Source organism: Elaeis guineensis, chromosome 9 (assembly GCF_000442705.2).
Source record: "Elaeis guineensis isolate ETL-2024a chromosome 9, EG11, whole genome shotgun sequence".
NCBI classification, from domain to species: Eukaryota; Viridiplantae; Streptophyta; class Magnoliopsida; order Arecales; family Arecaceae; genus Elaeis; species Elaeis guineensis.
The window spans coordinates 96,820,140-96,841,658 of NC_026001.2; positions in this window are offsets into that span (position 1 = coordinate 96,820,140).

Here is a 21,519-nt window from a genome sequence, read left to right on the forward strand (position 1 = left end):
ATAGTTTTGCATCAAATTTTAATAAATTCTAATCTAAAATAAAATATCAAAATCTGTCTCTAATTTGCTCTTTAAATCTTGAGATAATAAACTATAAAGTAATGAGCTAAACAGTCCAATGAGCAATGTATTCTTTGGCTAAATAAATTAAGTAATAGCAACATATTGAAAAATAAACATGTATAAGCATCGATTCAAAATATACAATACTAATCAAAATATGATCCATACGAATTTATTTTCGTTTATAAATCAATTTTTTTCAAAATATCATGTTCATCTCGATAGTCATGAACTAAATAAAAGTACCAGCATACAACCCCCTATCGATAGAGTATTAAACTAATTATCACTATTTAACCGCTCCATTGGTAGGGTATCAAAATATCAGGCACAATCCAACTAGCAAGGTATCAAAGTAATTACCCATATTTAATTGTTCCACTGGCAGAGCATCAAAATGTCAGTGCACAACTCCTATTAGTAGGGTATTAAAGTACTAGCATTTAACTACCCCACCAGTGAGATATCAAAGAATCAGCATTTAATCTCCACTGATAGGATTCGATATATAGTCAAGCTGCGAGTCAAAGTTTACCTCAAATCAATACACTTTTCTCAAAAATATATTTCATATTTCGAATCAAATAATTTATAAAACCATGCGATATCGAAATCAATCAATATGATTTATATCAAATCAATACATTCGATCATAAATCACTTAGCATTATAGATAAAGGATATGTTCGATAACTCAAAATACATGCATTAGATTCATAAATCACGAATAATCTAATAAAAAAAAATATTTTATAATTTATTGATAAATTTTAAAAAAAAGTACAATATTACTTATCTCATATGTACTTTAATAAATCTACGTAATTTCATAAATTCCTTCTCAAAATCTTTAATTCATAAATCACATCGTAATCCACTGCTAAACATCTTCTTGTCGAGATAACTACACCCTAATATATAATTATGTCCAATAGTCGGAAAAGATATGAATGATCAGAATGGCAGTTGCATCCAACGGGCTAGGTCGGTCCAATCATGTTACTTTATCCGATTAAGATTAGATTATGATATAGATTGTTCAACAGAGATCATAAATATCAAACTAGTAGAATTTGACAAGAATCACGATAGAGGCTAGCTAATACGATGCTCGACAATCATAGGTCAGTTAGATCAAATTGCTTTATTTAATCAAGATTAGATTAAGATAAAGTTGGCTCCATAGAGATTAAATAGATCAAATATGATGGTATCCAGATCCGATCGAGATAGATACCGGCATGCTATCTGACGACCGTGGATCAAGATCCTTCATTAAGCTCGATCAAAATTATTGAAAAAATATCCTTTACTTGATCAATCATAGAAAGATAAATTTTCATATAGAGAGAATAATTCTAAAGACAGAAAGTTATAGAGAGAGAAAGTAGAATTTTTTAGAAAAAAAATAGAGAGAGAAATAATTTTAGAGAGAGAAAAAGAGAAAGAAGAGGGAGAAGCTCTTTCTCTCTCCTTTTTTTTTCTTCCTATCTTTCTTGTCTTTCTTTTTCTTTTCTTGTTTTCTTTTTTTTCCCATGGGTTCTTTGCAAAATAGAGGACCTTGAGGTCCCTGTTTGTTCCTCAGATCAGAGGCCAGCTGGTGGTAACTGAGGCTGCGATGGCACAGCCCAAAAATTTCAAAATGGCAGTCGGCGATGACCACCAATGTCGAAAAATTCAAAAATAGGAGGGATAAAAGTAAGGAAACAATAGAGGATTTTTTTTATTTCAATTTGTCGGTGAAGCCGACAGCCGATGATGTTACATAAAGCTATAAAAAGAAAGAAGAGAGATAAAGAAAGGAGGGCTGGGGGCTCATCTTGAGCTCCAAGGGGCTCTCCAACCTTGTTTTCTAGCAGGCATAGTGAAAAATCATGATCGACTCGAAAGAGAAGAGGGCTTCTCCAATGAGGATTCAACGACCGTCAGTGGTGAGTTTTACAAGAGACTTGATCTCTTTAAATAGAGGTGGAAGGGGGAGGACCTAAGATTTCCTCTCGGTCTCTAATTTCGAATCCGATTAGGATTTCCACAATAAGAAGAGAAGAAGACTCTATTTTTCTCTCTTTTTTTATTTCTATCTTTTTGGTTCTTTGAGATTCATGTGGTAGGATTTTGTTGCTGGGTTGGGGTATTACAAATGGGTTGGAGAGAACAGCGGTAAAAAAATAATAATAAAGTAAAAAACAAAGGGTTTTAGAGACGTGTATGTATGTATGTATGTGTATATATATATAATTAGTAGATCAGATTGCTTTGCACGAGCGATGGTGCTGATGGTGATTTTTTTTCTTTTGGGTCCTTTTTTTTGATAAAAAAACTATCAGAAATCTAGATATAATGTTTAGACGAAAATAAATTTATACATATTCGTAGCTTCAGGATATGTTATCTATATTATTTTGAGGTGCTACTTTTTTTTAGATAAGTTGCTTATATCTACCTATATTTTCTATAATCTATTTATATGGTACATTGCACGTTAGTTCGAAGTTCTCTTGGGCCATCAAGTGTTAAGTATTAGCCATGCCACATGTTGGTACTTTTTTCTCCAAACTTGGATGAACCCCCTTCTTCGCTTCATTTCTTTTTTTTTGTTTTTTGTTACATCTATGGCATGGTGAGAAGGCACATGTCCTCTCATCGCATGTGTCTTCCATCCCTCTACGTATCTCTCTAGATAGCTTCTCCATTCCCCCTCCTCTCTTCCTATCTCTTTGTACACCTTCCTCCTTCTCCCTAGTGGCACGAACGCCTCCGGCCAATGCTTTGGGCGATGTTGGCTTAGGCCCCCTTCTTTCGCCATTGGTCACTACAGATTCATGCGGTGCTCCCCTTCCTCGCCTCATTAGCTAGTTAGCCTTCTTGCTCGCTGTCCTCCTCTGCGAGGCCATCTCCATCCACTTTATTACCACCATTCTCGACCTCGACTAGTACATGTAGCAAATACCAAGCTTGATAAATTTTCATAATTTTTTTTTTTTTTTGTGTTTGTTGTATGCGAGAGGAGAAAAATAGAAAGATTGGGCAAAGAATTAATAGAGTAAAAGAGGTGGCCGAGCATGGCCAGAGGAGGAAGAGGCATGGTTGTACATCCGATGATCTCTCTATCTGACTCCTTCTCTCCCTAAATTCTCTTTACTCAAAATTAGAGGGAGGAAGAGGCATGGCCGTACATCCGATGATCTCTCTTTCCCACCTTCTCTCCCTCGATCTGTCCTCTTCTCCCCTCCTCCCTCTGATTTTGAGTAAAAAGAATTTAGAGAGAGAAGGAGAAATGGAAGAGAAGGCCATGGCTTCGAAGGATATCACAATGTTGCTAAAAGAAAATAAACATAATAGTTTTTCATACGATCTCGATGAACCTTTTAGCAATGGAAATAACATTTATGGCATAGATATATTTTTTTTTGTTAGAAAAATAAGCGAGTTAAAATTGCTTATTTTTTGTAGGTGATTATATAGTTTTAGATCCATCTATTATGCAGATTTCTTTTACAAGATTTTCATTATATTTTGCTCTTTATCAGTTTATTGATAATCAAAAAGTTGCAAAATTTTTAATTTTATTTTATTAAAATTTATTGTATTATATTATGTATGACTAAAAAAATAAGTTAATCGAGTGATTTTTTTTTCATATTTTTATGTGATTTTATTGATTTAGTTATGTTTGCTCATATGATCACTTGATTTAGTTATGTTCGCTCATATGATCACTTGATTGTGGAGTATTTGATCATTTAGATAATCTTTTTCTCCTATTAAATTTAGCTTTTAAAGTTACTTTAAATAGATTTTAAGTCAAGAAAAAAATACTATTCTAAAAAGACATAATGTGCATGATGTTAAACAAGTTTAAGAATAAACAAATATATCAAATTTTGAAGTTTTGGGTAAGATATTTTTAATGATTCTAGCTTCATAGTCCTAACTATAAGTGTCCATCCTAAAAATATTTTAAAATATATTTTAGAAAATATTTTTAAATAGTTGTTTAGAATTTTTCTTGTAAATATTTGATTTTTATCTTGATTATAATTGCATAAATAGATATTATTGAAATTTCATTAAGAAAAAAAATTTAGAATAAATTATCAAAAAACTAGGATTGCTTAAGTTAATATATGAATGTGAGGTTCAATATAATGAATATGTCAATGCATATGTTGATATAATATTAGATAAAGAAGATGAAGCAAAATGGAGATGAAGATTCTGACACTCTTCTCAATCTAGATGGAAAAGAAAATTAAAACTTTTTGATACCAAAACTATATTTTTGCAAGAAAAACAACTTCTTTATCTATGTGTTATCTGGATCTTGATATAGCATTTAATGTTCAATACAACTATAACTTTTGCTCATTATCATGTTCTTGCTAATTTTTTTCTATTATTTAATTAAGTCCCACCATACATCATTGGTTGCTTGCTAGTTTTCTTTGTACTTTAGACCCAATTTGATATATTTTTTCATAATTGAAGCTAGATTATTTTAAAAGATATGGAAAAAATTAAAGATCCCATAAGAGGTTGCTATATATCCATAATTTTTCTATATTTTTTAAGATCCTTGATGCTTCTTTGGATCAAGCCCATCCAAATAAATATATTAGAGAAGCACTCCCTCAATTTTAGCTCAATTTTACTTATACTTTCTATAATTTAACAAGTATCAAACTGATACTTTTAGTTATCGATATGTTCTACTACAGAAATTTTCTTTATTAGCGATGGCTAATAAGCTGTCGTTAATGATAATATTTACCGACGAATTATTACGATGGAAAAAAAAACTATCGTTAAAAAGTTGAAGATCTATTAGCAACAGAGTATTTTATTATTAACGACGGTATAGCCATTGCTATAACTTTTAAATTTTAATTATTTATTTATATTAATTATTTTAAATTTAATTAGTTATTAGTGATGGCTTTAGTGATGCAATTTTTGCCGTCGCTAATACCGTACCCTAAAACCCCATCATTTCGGTCCCCTTCTTCCCTTACCACGAATCCGCCTCCACTGCACCATCAGAACCCTACCAGAGCCCCCATCCCTGCACCGGATCCATCATCCCTGCACCCCCACCTTCCCCTTTCTTCCCCCGTCGCACCACCGGAACCTTGCCAGAGCCCCCATCCTCGCGTCGCCGTTCCCGCGGCCCCACCTTCCCCCTTCTTCCTCCATCACGCCGTCGGAACCCTGTCAGAGCCCCTGTCCCCATGCCTTAGTTCCTGCACCGTCATCCCTGCACTGGATCCACCGTCCCCACCATTCCCTCCTCTTCTTTCCATCCCCTGGTGAGCATACGTCATTCCCTCCTCTTTTAATTTTGATGTTTGAATTTAAATTTGTGATGTTTGTTTAAATTAATGATGTTTGATTTAATTTGTGTATCGGACATGCATCCCGGCCCTCCCCATTTGCAATGCTACTTGGTACTTTGGAACCCCTAGAGTGGGATTTGCTTGAATGCTTTGTAGGGGTGGTAGGGGGTGCCGCCTCAATGGATGCCCTGGCTTAGCCCATCGGCATGGGATGTGCGACCCGACTATCTTGGGCGACAATCTCTGGTGTGCGGGTCACACGGCCTGGTCGTCCTGTGGTCAAAGCCTGCATGTACGGGATGCGCATCTTGGCCCTCTCCATTTGTAATACTGCTCGATACTTTGGAACCAACAGGGTGGGATTTGCCTGGATGTCCTGCTGGGGTGCTAGGGGAGCCGCCTCTGTGGCTGGCCTTGCTTGATCCATCAGCATAGGATTCACGATCTGACTATCTTGGATGGCAGTCCCTGGTGTGCAGGGCGCGCGGCCTAATCATTTGGTGTGCCTCAAGTCTGCATGTGTGGGACATACGTCCCGACCCTCCCTATTTGCAATGCTATTCGATACTTTAGAATCTCCTAATTTAAAAATTTTAAAAATATCATATTGTACAGAATCATAGATTCATCTTTTGATTAATGTACATATTAAAGGAAAAATCATCTTTTTCCTGTGTAGGATCTTCCAGATTTCATCAAATCTGAGGCGGAATAAATTAAAAATTTTTATCCTACGCTATTTCAGATCTAATGTCTATTAGATCTAATTTTATTATCTGATATTTAAAATTTAAAATTAAATCTAAAATTAAATCTAAAAGTATGAGAAATATAGACATACCTCAAGGGTAATCTAATTATCCTGTAGATGATCGCAGCACTGCCTGAGATTTTAATGTAGCCACGCAAGCGCCTGGCCTCTACCAGTCCACTCAGGTAGGATCTGAAACATCTTCTCCTCATAATTCTATGCTCTAAAAATTAGATCAATATCTGATTTGAAAGTACTTCAGAACTCCTTCTGAAGTTGGAGAAGCAGCCTGTCGAAGATGTCCTGCAGCCTTCTGTTCCAGGCATCACCACGCCTTGTACCTTTGCCAGATGAACATCCAACTTCTTGGACGTGAAGAGGGGAGAAAGGAGAGTAGGGAGGATATAGAGAAGAGGGGAGGGGGTGGCAGCTAATAGGTTTTTTGCATAAAATAAGTTCTATCTCGAAACCCTAGGTGCAGCAGGGTTTATATAGATCATGTATGCTGCACAATGCCACATCATTGGACCAATCAAAAAATTCTAATAAATTTTAAAAAAAATTTGATTGGTGGAGTGATGTCATTTGATCACATTAGATAAGAATCTCCATGCTCTCTCCTATGTTGGCACCAACATTGGATAAGCACAAATAAGGTGGCGCTAAAGAGTCTAAGTTTATCAGGACTCTTTAGTTCTTATCCATTTGGGGCGCCCACTTAAATCCAATTGAGGTCACACCATAATCTGATTATGGTACCTAATTTGAAGTGGTTTAGACATGTGGACACTCTACAAATATCCTCCAATGAATCTTCTTCAGTTTAAGACCCATATGTCAACTTTTGATAGATGTCCTAAAATGAAATTGGCAGGTGCTAGAAATTAGCAGGTGTTGTCTTAAATTCATCTCATGAATTAAGACAAGCCTTTTTTGAGCTAGACAAGCTTCAATTAGATTAAGAAAAACTTTTTCAAGGTTCTCTGGATGAGCCAGATCATATTTTGCTCAGTAGAGACAGAAAAGATTACACGAGGAGAAAGTTAGGCTCAATCGAGTGCTAGCATGATTTTTTTGAACCTAATTGGATCTTATCCAAATCAATTGGAGTAGCCCAATTGATGACATCCAGACCCTAATCCTTGTTTGTGTGACCTAGTTAGGTTCAATTCTGTATGGTAATGAGATATATCGTGATCTCATCATCGACATCATCAAAACTCCTTTCGACGGACCAGAACTCTTCTGATTCAGACAATTAGAATGATCGATCATCAAAATCATTCTAATTACTTCCAAAATCTACCAGTGACACCTAGCAGTATATGGTGGCAACGCATCAAAATTGAAGACGAACCTCTTGATGTAGCTACCTGTGTGATTGAGGTCCTCTATTATGAGTCCCGACTGAATTAGGGTTAAGGTGAACTCGTCAAACCCAACATCAGTCATATGAATCAATCGATCGATCCGAGTCTGATGTGAAACCTAAAGAAAAACTTTTTTCCATTATTTCACTCTGCCTTGGCCATGGGCTTAAGAACTCGATCTTTCGATCATCATAGGACTACTCCTCTCATCTATCGAGATTGATAGATCCCATCTTGGTGCGATCTGATTCCTACAATGGATATGCTACAGCCAACATACACCTCAAAATTTCGAATGGCTAGGAGACCGAGTTATGATATAGTCAAACTATAACATACTCAAGGTGAACCGTCGATGCACCTCAGATCAAAAAACTAGAGACACAATTGCAGCATCGAGCTAGTCATCGATGAAAAGGTAGACTTCCTTATGACTGCTCGAGGTGGTCACGCTCAGTACTCTCGTTCTCAACGAATACCTGTACTCTCACTCCGGTATCTCCACACCGTAGACTCAAGACTCATCTATCCTAAGAAAGCGATCGTACACCAACCTTTCGGATCGATCACCATCCTCGTGATGATCCTATGGTCAGGAGAAATTTATGAGTTAGTTATGTAAATTCATGCCTTAAATTTTCAACTCTTGAAAATATGAATTTACATTTCCACTAACTCAAAGGATGTATCACAGACACAATGTACACAATGTGATAGAAAAATAATTATTTTATTCATTTATAGTCAAAATTATAAATTTGCCCTTAGTTCTGTACAGAAATGTGTCAGCCGATCTGGCATATAGGGCACACATCTAACACATATTCCACGACATTCGTATATTTATATATTTTTGTATGGATGGGAGAATGATGTATATTGATCAGTTGATTGTCCAGTATGGATAGTTTGAAAAATATAATTAATTCTATAATCATTACAGTAATCAAATGATATATTGAGGGTTCAAGAGAGGATCCGTCTGGCTCGTGGCACCTCTGAGAGTTTATCCATATTCAGAGTTACTTATAAGTACCAGATCTTTGAGTAATATGTTTAAAGTTTAACCATTTTAAAATCAATATTTATTATTCAAAATCAATTTTGTAGGACATTAGGGAGTCTGGGGTGTCCCGTATGGTTATCGGGATCATACGATGATTGATGCCAAGGTCAGTGAATGAGTTCTCTAGTTGATCGTCGGAGGCTTGTGACACTATGTGGGAGATGTTCCTGATAAGTCAAAGATATTTAATTTTTAAATTTATGATATATTTATATTCTATTTATTAATATATGCTTGCTTCTAATTATAGGAATATTACCGATTCGAGACTCCTCAGGATGAGGAGGTTGGCCATCAGATCTTTGAGGAGGTCGCCATATATAAGCTTCGAGATAGACTGTATAACCTTAGACAGTCTACCATTGAGTTCTTCAATTTTGAGTCACCATCAGACTGAAGTCTTTTACAGATCATTGGATGCGAGGAGACATACGGGAGATCCTCTGCGACCAATAAAGCAGTAAGGACTACTTCGATAGATGGCAGAGGATCTGGTACAATTAGACCATCTAGCAGGATCTGATCAAGCACATCGATGGCTCTGTTGGCATACATGTTATAGCAGATAAATTAATAAAAATTTTAAACTTATATTAATCTCATATTTAGTTGATCAGATGTATATTTTTATTAACTTAATTTTATTATTTACTTATTATAGATATGGCAGCTAGGTTATATATCAGGACAGCTACAGTTGTAGGAGGTCACACACCAATCTAAAAGGATCAGTGATTACTTAGATTCTAGGTCTAGACAGATTGTAAAAATTTAAAATATTATTTATTAAGTTTTTATATATACTGATATATATAATAGTACTAATAAATTTTTAAATTGTATAGGCGGATTATGCGGAGTACGTCGTAGTGCGGCATAGTGAAGATCCATCCTCTTAGCCCCTCCTTGACCTCAAAGGATGGCTTAGGGCCACTGGAGGGGCGAGTAGGAGCCAGGTCATAGGGTTCAGGCATAGCTTCGACCCTCCAGTAGCTTATTGGTCTTCGACATCCTCCTCTCGAGCCTCGACGATCCAGACGTGGAGTGATGCACATATCGAGAAGATCGTGCAAAGATTTTTTTTATCAACAACCTCAAAGCTTTCAGGATGCCGTCCGCAAGATGGTTGTTGAGATTTTTTGAGATTTACATATGCATGATCAATTAATTTCATTATCATAGCCATCATAGTAGATAAATCAAGCAGCATTAATAAATTTCTTTACTTGTTTTAAATTTTTATGTTTAGAAGCTTTATATAGTTAGGCTTGAGTCAGAGGAAGGGTATCTAGGGGTCAAAAGTCAATCTACCCATTCGATGGATATGCCAAAGGTGTAAATACATCCATATCATCGAATGAAATGTGTGGAAATAATCTGTTTAAGAATCAGAGAAGTATATCGAAATATACCTCTCTGTATTGGTTTAGACTTCAAGCGAAAGAAAGGGATATCCAGGGGGTCAAAATTCAATCTAACCATCTGATGGATGGATCGAAGATGTCTATAGCTTCGTATCATCAAATAAAATATATAAAAATTATCTATTTAAAAATCAAAAGAGTGTATCGAAATATATCTCTCCATATCGGTTTAAGCTTCAAGTGGAAGGGAGGGGATATCCAAAGGGTCAACATTCAATCTAACCATCTGATGGATTGGTTGGGGGTGTGTATAGTTCCATATCAACGAATGAAATATATAAGAATAATCCATTCGAGAGTCGAAGAGGTATATTAAAATATATCCATCCTTAAAGGTTTAGACTTGAGACGTACCAATTATTTTAGTTTTACAGTTTCAATTAATTTAGTTTGAAAGTTATTGATAATATTTTATTTTTTTTATTGTAGGATGCAGAGATATTCGGCTCTTATCTACCTGCTGCTGTAGACGACATACAAGAGTAGGAGGAGGAGAATCTTTGTTGATTATTTTAAATTTTGATGTAATACATTTAATTTTGATATTTGAACAATATTATTTTGTACAAATGGATAATTTATACTTTTTATAAAATATTAATTTTTTATTTATGATGATGATAGTTAATTATTAGTTGTTATACTGTCTATAAATATATGTTGATTGTTAATTTAATTATAGTAGATTTTAGTAAATATATTTACTAATTTTTTTTAAAAAAATCTATTATTAACGACGGTTAAATTCATCACTAATACTATCGCTAACTATTAGCGACAGCTATAACTTATTAGCGAGGATTACAACAGTCGCTAATATATATATTTTAATTTAAATTAAAAAATGATCTAAAAATTATTATAAATGATGGACTTAGGGATGGCAAACGGGTCGGGTCGGTCATAAACAGGTCGGGTCAGTCATAAACGGATCGAATTAGAAAATGGTCAATCCAAATCTGACCTGTTTATTAAACAGATCAAAAATTCAAACTTGAACCCGATCTGTTTATTAAATAGGTAACTCGATTTGATCTATTTAACCCATTTATTAAATAGGTTAAATTAGATTAAATGGGTTAAATAGGTTAAACGGGTTAAACAGATTAAATGGATTAAGTTAAATGGGTCAGAAATAGGTTAAACAGGTTTTAAACATGTTAAATAGATCTTAAATGGGTTAAACAAGTTAAACGAGTCTTAAATGGATTAAACAAGTTAAATAATTAAATAGGTCAGAAATAAGCTAAATAGATTAAATGGGTTATCTGACTCAACCCAACCTAAATATTAAATGGGTTAAACGGATCAGATATCTAAAATTTATATCCGATCCAATTATTAAATGGATTAAACAGGTCGACCCGTTTATGATCCAAACCCGTTTAACCTAAACCCAAATCTGTTTATGACGGATCGAATATGGGTTGGGTTGGTAGGTCAGATCATATTTCGCCAGCCCTAGATGGACTTGCCGTCGCTAATTATTGTCGCTAATACTTTATTAGCGATGATTTTTTCCATCATCGCTAATAATGATCTTCAATATCCAACTTTTTTCTGATAATTTATTGACGACGGTATTTAGTCGCTAATAATATTAGCAATAGCTTTTCGGCCATTAGCGATGATATTTAGCAGTCACAATAATTAATTTTTTTGTAGTGTTCTAATATGATCCAGCTATCTATATTCGTTAATAAAATATTATAAAATGATAAAAATATCCTTATCTTCATCTCCTTCCTCCTTCCTCCTCCCTCCTCTCCGATTGATCCTCTCCTCCATCACCGGCGTTCTTCTTTCTTCTCTCCTTTCTCCTCATCCATTTCTCCTCCTCTCCTTCCTCCTCTTTCTCCCTCCTCCTTTCTCCTCTTGTTCTTTCTCCACCCATTCCTCCATCTCCTTCCCTTCTTCCTCATCCACTTCTTCTTATCCTCTTCCTCTAAGCCGTCCATAAACCATCCCCCTCCATGATGGCCCTCTCTACCTCCATCCTTTCTTGCCTTCCCCATCCTCTTCTCCTCCTTGTTCTCCTCCACCCCACCCTTTATCGGTGGCCCCTCTTCTCTCCTCTCCTTCCTCCTCATCCTCTTTTTCTTCTTCATCCTCGATCTTTCTCATCCAAACTAACCCATGAGCCCTATCTCTTTAGATGGCCCTTTCTACATCTGCCCCTTTTCACTGGCAAAAAATCCTTCTCCCTCCTCTTCTTTCTCACTTATTTTTTCTTCTCTATGGTGGCTCCCTCCACCTCCTTTCCTTACTTCTTATCCATTTTGCCTTCTCATCCTCCTCTCCAAATAGCCCATAAGCCATCCCTCTCACAATGAACCCTGCCACCTCTGTCCCTTCTCGTAAGTAATCCATTCTTTCTCATCTCCTTCCTCCCCACCCTCTTCTTCTTCTTGTCCTCCTCCTTCTCCTCTAATCCATTCCTTATCAGCAACCTTTCTCCCCTCCTCTCCTTTCTCCTCATCTACTTCTCCTTCTCATCCTCTTCCTTCTCCAAGTCCACCTATGAACCAGAGATATTTTCATCTATTGAGAGAGATATCTAACATCGGTTATTGATAAAATAAATAACTAGACCACATCGGAACATATCGATGACTACAAGAGTTAGTTTAACATTTTTTAGAGTATAGAGGTGTAAATAAAATTAAGCTAAAATTGAGAAGGTATTCCTATAATTTTTTTTAAATAAAATAGATCATAAAAATCTAAACTTCTTTTGTAATTATCATCAAAATTGGGATCATTTTCGTTCCATTTATATAATCCCCTCTCACTCTTTTTCCTCCCCTCTCCAGCTCTTTCTTCTTCCTAGAATCTCCAATATAGGATAGAATGGAGAGAAGACAAGGTTTCCTAGAGAGAGAAGAATGGGAAATGGAGCTCCTTCATTAAGCTGAGGGGAAGTGTGGTCCCTTCTCCCACCCCTACCCCCTCTTCCCTCGTTGTGAGGAGTCCCTCTTCAATCATATTCTTTGCTCTCTCTTTTTCCTTATCATAGTCTCATTTCATTAGTCTCAAGGACTTCTAGAAGACCTATCGGTGGCCGAGAATAATTTACCCTTTGAAATGGGGAGGGGATTAGGGTCAGAGGTATGTTAAAAATAAAATAAAGAAGTTATTTGACTGGCTAATGAAAAATTACAAAGTCTTTTTGCTTGTTCCATTGATTAATGTTGGCCATGAAAAAATAACTTGGTAATGCAGAGGAGAGTGAAAACATGGGTAAATTAGTCTATGGAAGAGTTGACCAACTATTGTCTGGAGATACAACCCAATAGGGGGGTGAATTAGGTTTTTAAAAACTTTTGCAAACTCAAAATAGTTACCTGCACTATTTAACTTAATTAGGTGAAAATGCAATGGAAGCTGTGAATGAGCAAGTAGATAAATAAAATAGTAGAGCAAGTAATGAAAGACAAGTCTACACACACATAAACAATCAAGTTTATAGTGATTCAGTATCAAGCTTGAACCTGTATCCACTCTCCAAGTAGCTTTCTTAAGAATTTCACTATAATCACTAAGATTACAGCAAGATTATTTTCTGAAATTATAATTTTAATCCAGTTGATTTTACAGGTTCACCAACTAAAACTTTTTTCTAAGCCATCTTAGGCTTATACAAGTTTAAGTTCTGACTTGGATGAGTCTATTTTCCAAGTTTCAAACCCAATTGAAACTTGTTGTATACAAAAATTTAAATTTGAAAAATTAAATATAAACTCAAGCTCTTTAATGAGCTGATGATGTGTCATTGATGCACAAGTTGAAGAGTTGGAAAGCTCTTGCAATTATAACTCTTTTCTTCCTCTTGAAAGAATATTTCAATGCATAAGAAGATGGTTGTTGGATTTGAACTTCTCTTCTTGATTGCCCAATAAATGCATACTAAATTTTGAAGGTGTATTGATAATTTCTCTTGTTCTCACTCGATTTCTCTTTATTCTCTAACTTCAATAATGACTTAGACATCCATAAATCCTTGTTATTATCATTAAAAATAGATTTTTAGCTATTGAAGCTCAAAAAATAACCGTTTAAAAATTTTTAAATAATTTTATAGTTTTTGAAAAATTAGTCGTTGGAGCTGTCTGCTACAGTGAAGTCGACTTGAGCATGTCAAGAGTCAACTTGAGCCTTCTTAGAATTGACTCGAAGTCTTCGAGAGTTAACTCGAGGGTTGTTCCTAAAAAATTACTCATCTATCTTTTTTGAAAGAGTCAACTTAAGATTTGTAAGAGTCGATTCGAACTCCTATACGCAGAAAGCACCTCTCTATCTTGATTGAGAGAGTCGACTTAAGGAATATGGGAGTCAACTCGAGATCTGTGCCAGTGCCATTCTATATGCCAAAGTCGACTCTAGAAAATTTTTGAGTCGACTTAAGGTATGTGCCAAATGCTGAAACCAGGTCAGAATCGACTCTACTGCTCTAGGAGTCGACTCCTGACCTTCTTCACTTAAAATTTGTATAACTTTGCCTTTTTAATCTTACTTATTTGAATATTCAAGATGAAAGCTTGAGCAATTTTGAAATGAGGTTCTGGCTTTTTAAATTTTTTTTCTTAAATGCTTAAATATTTTATTAGTACTAATCACATACTCAAATATTTTGTTATTCATCAAAATCAAATCTGAGGTTAACAATCTTTCTCTTTTTGATGATGATAAAACTTTGAGTATATACAATAATATAGTCAAAATTTACATAATTTTTGATTTAAGAACTTAAGTATATTTCAAGCATTGTTCAAAGTACATCATAGAGATTGATTGTTCAAAGAAATATGACCTTTTGGAAAAGAGATTAGGGGCTAAGGTCCTATAAATGATATGAAAGCAATAAGTACATTGGATTAGAGCTTGTAGTAGTTACATTTGATCAGAGCTTTTAAGAATTTTATCAAGATTTTTTTTTAAAATATTCAACAAAAGCTTTGATCAGAAATTCAGATTCTCCCCCTTTGTAAATTTTAAATCGCTAATATTTTCAGTTTTATTCTTTTCACTTCTTATCATTGTTTGCTTGTTGATTGTTCCATTTTCATTATGCTATTTTTATTTATATTCTTATTTTATTTAATATATATTTTCTTTGTTATTATATCTTGATATACTTCTCTCTCTTTTTATCATCATCAAATAGTTAGACAATTAAGCACAAAAGATGAACACAAGATCAAGATAAAAGTATTCATTTTCACTAAGGATAGTGTACTGTATGCAAGAAATGATACCACAATAATATAGTGCCCACTAATATATGTAAGCAGGAAAACTAACAATGCATAAAAGTAAGTACAATATGAACGTAAAAGATAAACCTAGGTTTAGTCCTCATTAGAGAAAATCTTCAGGATGGTAGAGGAACTAATCCTAACAATAGGAAGTCCTGACCTTCTACTCCTGGTCTTGCTAGAAAGATCAATAGTGAAAGATAGAAATCCTACATTCTCTCTAATGTATGTCCTAAAGGATGGTCACTACAACAAAATAAGGCTTTAGTGATGGATTTTTCTATCATTAAAGCCTAAAAATTTATCATAAATAGTTTTTATAATAATTTTTATGATGAAAAAATTTGTTATTGAAAATCTAGTTATAAAAAAATTTATGACAGAAATTTTTGTCAAAAAAATTTGTGATAGAAATCTCTATCATAAATAGTAAATAATATTTGGAACAAAAATCTATCATAATTTATGATAGAATTTTGTAATGGATTTGTGACAAAAAATTATGATCAATCAGTGATGAAAATTTATGATGGATTGTCATCACAATATTCCATCACTGATCCATCACAATATTCAGAACATATTAATCACCAATCTATCATAATTTTCTGTCACTAATCCATCATAAAATCCCATCTGTCACTAATCCATCATAAAATTCCATCACTAATCCATCATAATATTCAGAACAATTTTTTCACAAAAATCTATCATAAATTCTATCACAAATTCATCATTAATTCGCCATTAAACTTTTTTTCCAAAAATAACTAAAAATATCCAATAAACCACTCAAATATTCTTCATTCATTCATAATATTATATTTTTCTCAAAAACTACAAACATTAAGATAAAAATTAAATTATCTTATAGTAACAAAATATCACATTAAATTTTTTTAAAATATCTCATAATAAAATTATTTACAATTCAAAATAAGTTATCATTCATCTAACGATCTTGAGTAGATCAAGAGGCACATGATTGGTTGAGTTTTAACATCATAGTACGAATTATTTCCCTCATCTCCTCCTGCATTGTTTCCCTATTTGGGCCCCAGTTGCTTGGACCCATGATCTGGATCAAACTCGGATGTGTTGATAAATCTAAGCCATACTTAGCAGTAAGAATAGCAGAATATTCTTTCTAAAATTATTAGAAATATATTAACTTAATACTTCTTGCAATATATTGATAAATAATAAATTTATCATTAAGTAGAATAAATAAACTTATCGAAACTCTTTTGGATTTGTTGTCTACACCTGAACTTTCTTTTGGTTTGTGGGTTCACTTAAATGCCTCAAGTTACGTTGGTGGTCTATCCAACTCCATAGTCTACGAAGGAAAAATAATAAAATTATAAGAAAGTGCATATAAATAAATAACTAAATAATAAGTATTCTAAAGTAAAGAAAGAGTATTTTAATGCATTATTCTTTTTTTATGTGTAGAAAACGTGATGGAATCATTCGTATATTTAGTGATTCCATCATCTTTTTTCGTCATCCAATTCTTATGTGTAGCTTCTGATTTATCCTTCTACTTTAGAGAATTTTATATATCAATTAATATATATTCCAAATATTCGGAGCAATCCAAATAGGCATATGAACTTTGGCCTCAAGAATATCCTTGTTGTCTCCAACCTTCTTTAAGGCATCTTTCCCTACTTGGTTAAGTATACTAGAAAATAGCCTTTTAGAAGTCTGCTCCCATACATGCTTAACCTCAGACATCCATATATATTTCAAGATGTGAATTAGAAGACAAAGGAACTAAACAAAGCCTTAAATTATAAATGAAAAAAAAGAAACTAAAGAAAGAATTGATCATCTGTATCATTACATTAGGAAATTCAAGGTGTGCAATTCAAAGATAAATGACTTAAACATAGAATTACTCCTATCATCTATGGTTATAGTGGAATGAGTTTCATAGTAATTGCAATCCACACATAGTGAATTTGTATCCCACAACTGACATAAAGATTGATAATGTAATTCATCAACACAATATAATAAATTGTAAAATGCAAAAGTATAGCAAACTAAATCAAAAAATAAAATAAGTGCCTCAAGTCATTATCAACACAAAAGAAACACTAAACATATCTTCTATTAAATCTAATTGATCAAGATCTAGATACCATAATAATATTAAAAACATTAAATATGGCCTCCCTCTCCTCCTCTTTCACCTCCTCCCTCTTACGCCTCTAGCCTCTTTTCTTTCTCACCCTTTTCCGTCTCTTCCCCTCCCCCATATTTCACCTCCATATCCATCCTATAATTAACCAAAAATTTTGCATGCATATATGTCTAGTATCCATCTCGGATCGAATCGGATTGACTCGATAAGAGAGGTTGGATGAAGTCGGCTCAGATTAGATTGCATCGAGTTAGATCTATGATCAAAATTTTTATAAAATTTAATAATATATATATATATATATAATTAGATTCAAGTAGTAAGTACCTGAAGGGCAAATTTCAAATTCATGAGGGCAAATTTCAAATCCGTTCCAAATTGAAATGAGTTTCAATTTTAAATTTTAAAAACATACAAAGATATATTAATATTTTTTTATAAAAAATATTTTATAATTTTAATAATTAATATGATATTTTGATAATGATAAGTTTATTATTTTGGTAGAACAAGGGACAGGGAGAAAAGGAGAAAGAGAAAGAAGAGAGGAGGAGAAAATCTTAATTTATCATCCAAACATAGGATAGGATTATTTATATGAAATTTTTTTTATAAAAAATATTTAACATATAATCCTATAGGATCAAATCTTATATCTTATCATAATTTTTGTTCGAAGTTTAAAAATCTTAGACATCCAAACATGCCTTTAGTCTTAAAGGGAAGGATAAAATTGTGATTTACTTCTCCATCATAAATTCGTCACCAAAAGCTTTCAAAATCTATATCTTTTTTCTATCATAAATTCATTAGAAATTTGTAGTAGATTTATGATAGATATATCCATCATTAGTCCATTACTAAAAGTAATCAAAAATTTATATTTATTTTTTGTTACAAATTTATGATGAATTTTTTGTGTCAGATATATTTGTCACAAATTATCACTGAAAGTAATCAAAAATCTATATCTTTCTTCTATCACAATTTTATGATGAATTTTTTTATGTCAGATATATCTGTCACAAATTCATCATTGAAAGTAATAAAAAATTTATATCTTTTTTCTATCATAAATTTATGATGAATTTTTTATATCAGATATATCCATCAAAAATCTATCACTAAAAGCAATCAAAAATCTGTATCTTTTTTTCATTACAAATCTGTTATAAATTTATGATAGATTTTTTTTATATCGGATATATTTGTTACAAATCCGTCACTGAAAGTAATTAAAAATTTATATTTTTTTCATCATAAATTTATTACAGATTTTTTATGTCAGATATATCCATCACTGAAAGTAATAAAAAATCTATATCTTTTTTTCATCACAAATCCATCATGATGGATTTGTGATGGATTTTTTGTGTCAGATATGTTCATTACAAATCCATCACTGAAAGTAATCAAAAATTTATATTTTTTTTATTATAAATCAATCATAAATTTATGATGGATTTCTAATAGATTGTTTGTGTCGGATATATCCATTATCGAAAGCTTTCAAAATGCTTTCAAATTTGTGATGGATCATTTAGTGATGGACACTTCTGTCACAAATCCATTATTGAAGGTCCAAAAAAATTATTTTACTTCTCCATCATAGATCCATCATAAATCCATCATAATTTATGATACAATTTTTCTATCACAAATTTTCTATCACTGATGTTCTATTTTCTTGTAGTGGGTTTAAGAGGTGGCTAGGTAGAAGTGGATAGTTGGATAGGTGCACTTTGGGGTGTCTGAAAAGAAGAAGCCCTACCATAACCACTAGAAGTGCTCGCTGCTATCATTGGAGGGGCATGAATCTTCAACTGCTCCACTAGCTGCCCAATCGAGACTAAAAATGATATGATGCTAGATATTTAAGTAGTCCTCAAACTCTTGACTACATCCTGAATCTATTGCAGATCAGTCTCGATCCTCTCTCTCAATCTACCAGCCTCTATGACATAATCAGTAAGATCCTGAGGCTTAGCAAGTCTGTCTCTGTTCTCCCAAGTCTTCATCCTCTGTGCCAATCTGCTAACCTGAGAGCTAAGTCTACTGATCTTTGTCTCAATATAGTCCATCTGAGGTTACAATCCCTCAAGTATGATATCCCCCAATCTCCTCAACTGATCATCATCAAGTCTAGTACTAGAAAACTGAGGGTGCTGAATTGGTGCCAGTGAAGTTGACAGTGGTACAAAGGGTGTCATCGGAGATGTGGGAGTCTGATGTGCTTAATGAGTCTCCAGCTTTGTAGTTTATGGTGGAGGCATCTTGGGCTTAGAATCTATCTGAGGGTGACTTGGGCCTCCCTTATTTGCTACTTCTATCCTGAGATCCACTGCACCTATTGACCATCCAACTTATGGTATCCCATACGATGTAGGGACCGTTCGTTATACGTGTCAGAGTGCCTCAGCAAAAGTATCACCTCCCCTAAAAAATGACTCCAACCTCTCTGAATATAGAGGTCAAGGCCATGTCTTAGGATAGGTATGCCTTGACCCTTCCAACCCCATCTCTCATCTAATGTAGCATCAGAGGAGAGATTCAAGGGCATGCCCTAAATCAAGCAATACGTGATGACTATGTCTCTCTCTAAGATAAAGTCAAACCTCCAAATCTTTGGAAATAAGATCTTTCTCAAAATATGATGTAATAAGTGCATCTCTATGGACAACTAATTGGCGAACACCTCTGTAATCCCTCTCACATCCGATCTCTCTAAAATGACTTTCAGGGCATCTTCTTTATTGAAAACATGATGAGGGACCGTGCCTTCATAGGGAATACCCTAGATCTACCCTAATCTCCTTTCGGACAATAGAAATGTGATACCTTTAATTGTGCACCCATGCATCTGAATCTTGGGCCATAGTTCCATAAAATTCTCTCACTAAGCTCAGGTAGGTAGGCTAATCAATTTTGCAAAACCTCTCTTAGCAGTCTCGATTTCAGATCCAATCCCCAATATGGAATCCGTTCCTATCAAGAAATCGAAAATCAATTTTTCTACCCGTTGTGACTACGCGATATGGAAGGGAATCTGTCGATGATGGAGGAGCTAGAGAAGGAGGGACTGGAGCTTCTTCCTATCAAGAAGGGTCGTTGTGCTACTTTAAATGGATCTCCGTGTTGGCCTCTACCCGTGGTCTTTTGTGACTATAAGCTAACTGCTTCCGTGGCTCTATTGCGCATGAGAAAAGGTTCAAAATCAAAGAGGAATGGGCAGCTGGAGGTTCTATGGAGTCAAAGAGGTTCTACAGAGATTTTCGGCAATGATCTAGGGTTGACTAAGAAAAAGAGAAAGTGAAAAACAGAGAAGGATTTTCACGATTTTAACTCCGTGGTCTCAATCTTGAGCTGATTCGAAAATCTTGTTGAGTTGATTTGAGCATAAGTTGACTCAAACTTCTTCTCAAGTCGACTCAAGCTCAAGCAGAGAAAGTTTTTGATTTTTCTAGTTCATATTCTACTTCAATTAATATATGGAACCACCGTAGATTATTCACCGTCTCCTCCCAATTTCAAGTAATTCAAGAATTATTTGCATCATTTGGATCTTTGCATAGCCTTTTTTTTTTTTTTTTTTTTTTTTTTTTACAGAAATTCATTTCACAAGTCATGAAGTACAATGGCTGCACTATAAACTCCGATATTTATGGTTGTGACTCTTGTGCCAACAATATTGCACATGGTGAAATATATTATCTCAACGTCCCACATGCCCTCCACCGTCTTCTACCATGGAAATAAAGTTTGCGTTCCACGACGACGACCGCGGACCAGCCCCAGACACAAATAATTGCGGGATGAGAAGCCCGGTGTATACACTGGAAAATTGACACCGCAGAGTCCACGGATCGGACGGTTGAGAGGACAGCCCGACGGAGATCGCCCCAAAAGATCCAAACATCAGACGCCAGTCTGGTCCTCGCTCTACTTTCACGTCGCCAGAATCGTCACTCGGCGACAGGATCTGCCACTCCCTCTTTATCGTACACAGCAGTCGCCATCAGTGCTAAAATTTATTCTCGATTAAAAGACAGCGAGCCTTTTCCAACTACCCCGATTCAACGGTGAAAATTTGAACTTGAGAAAGATT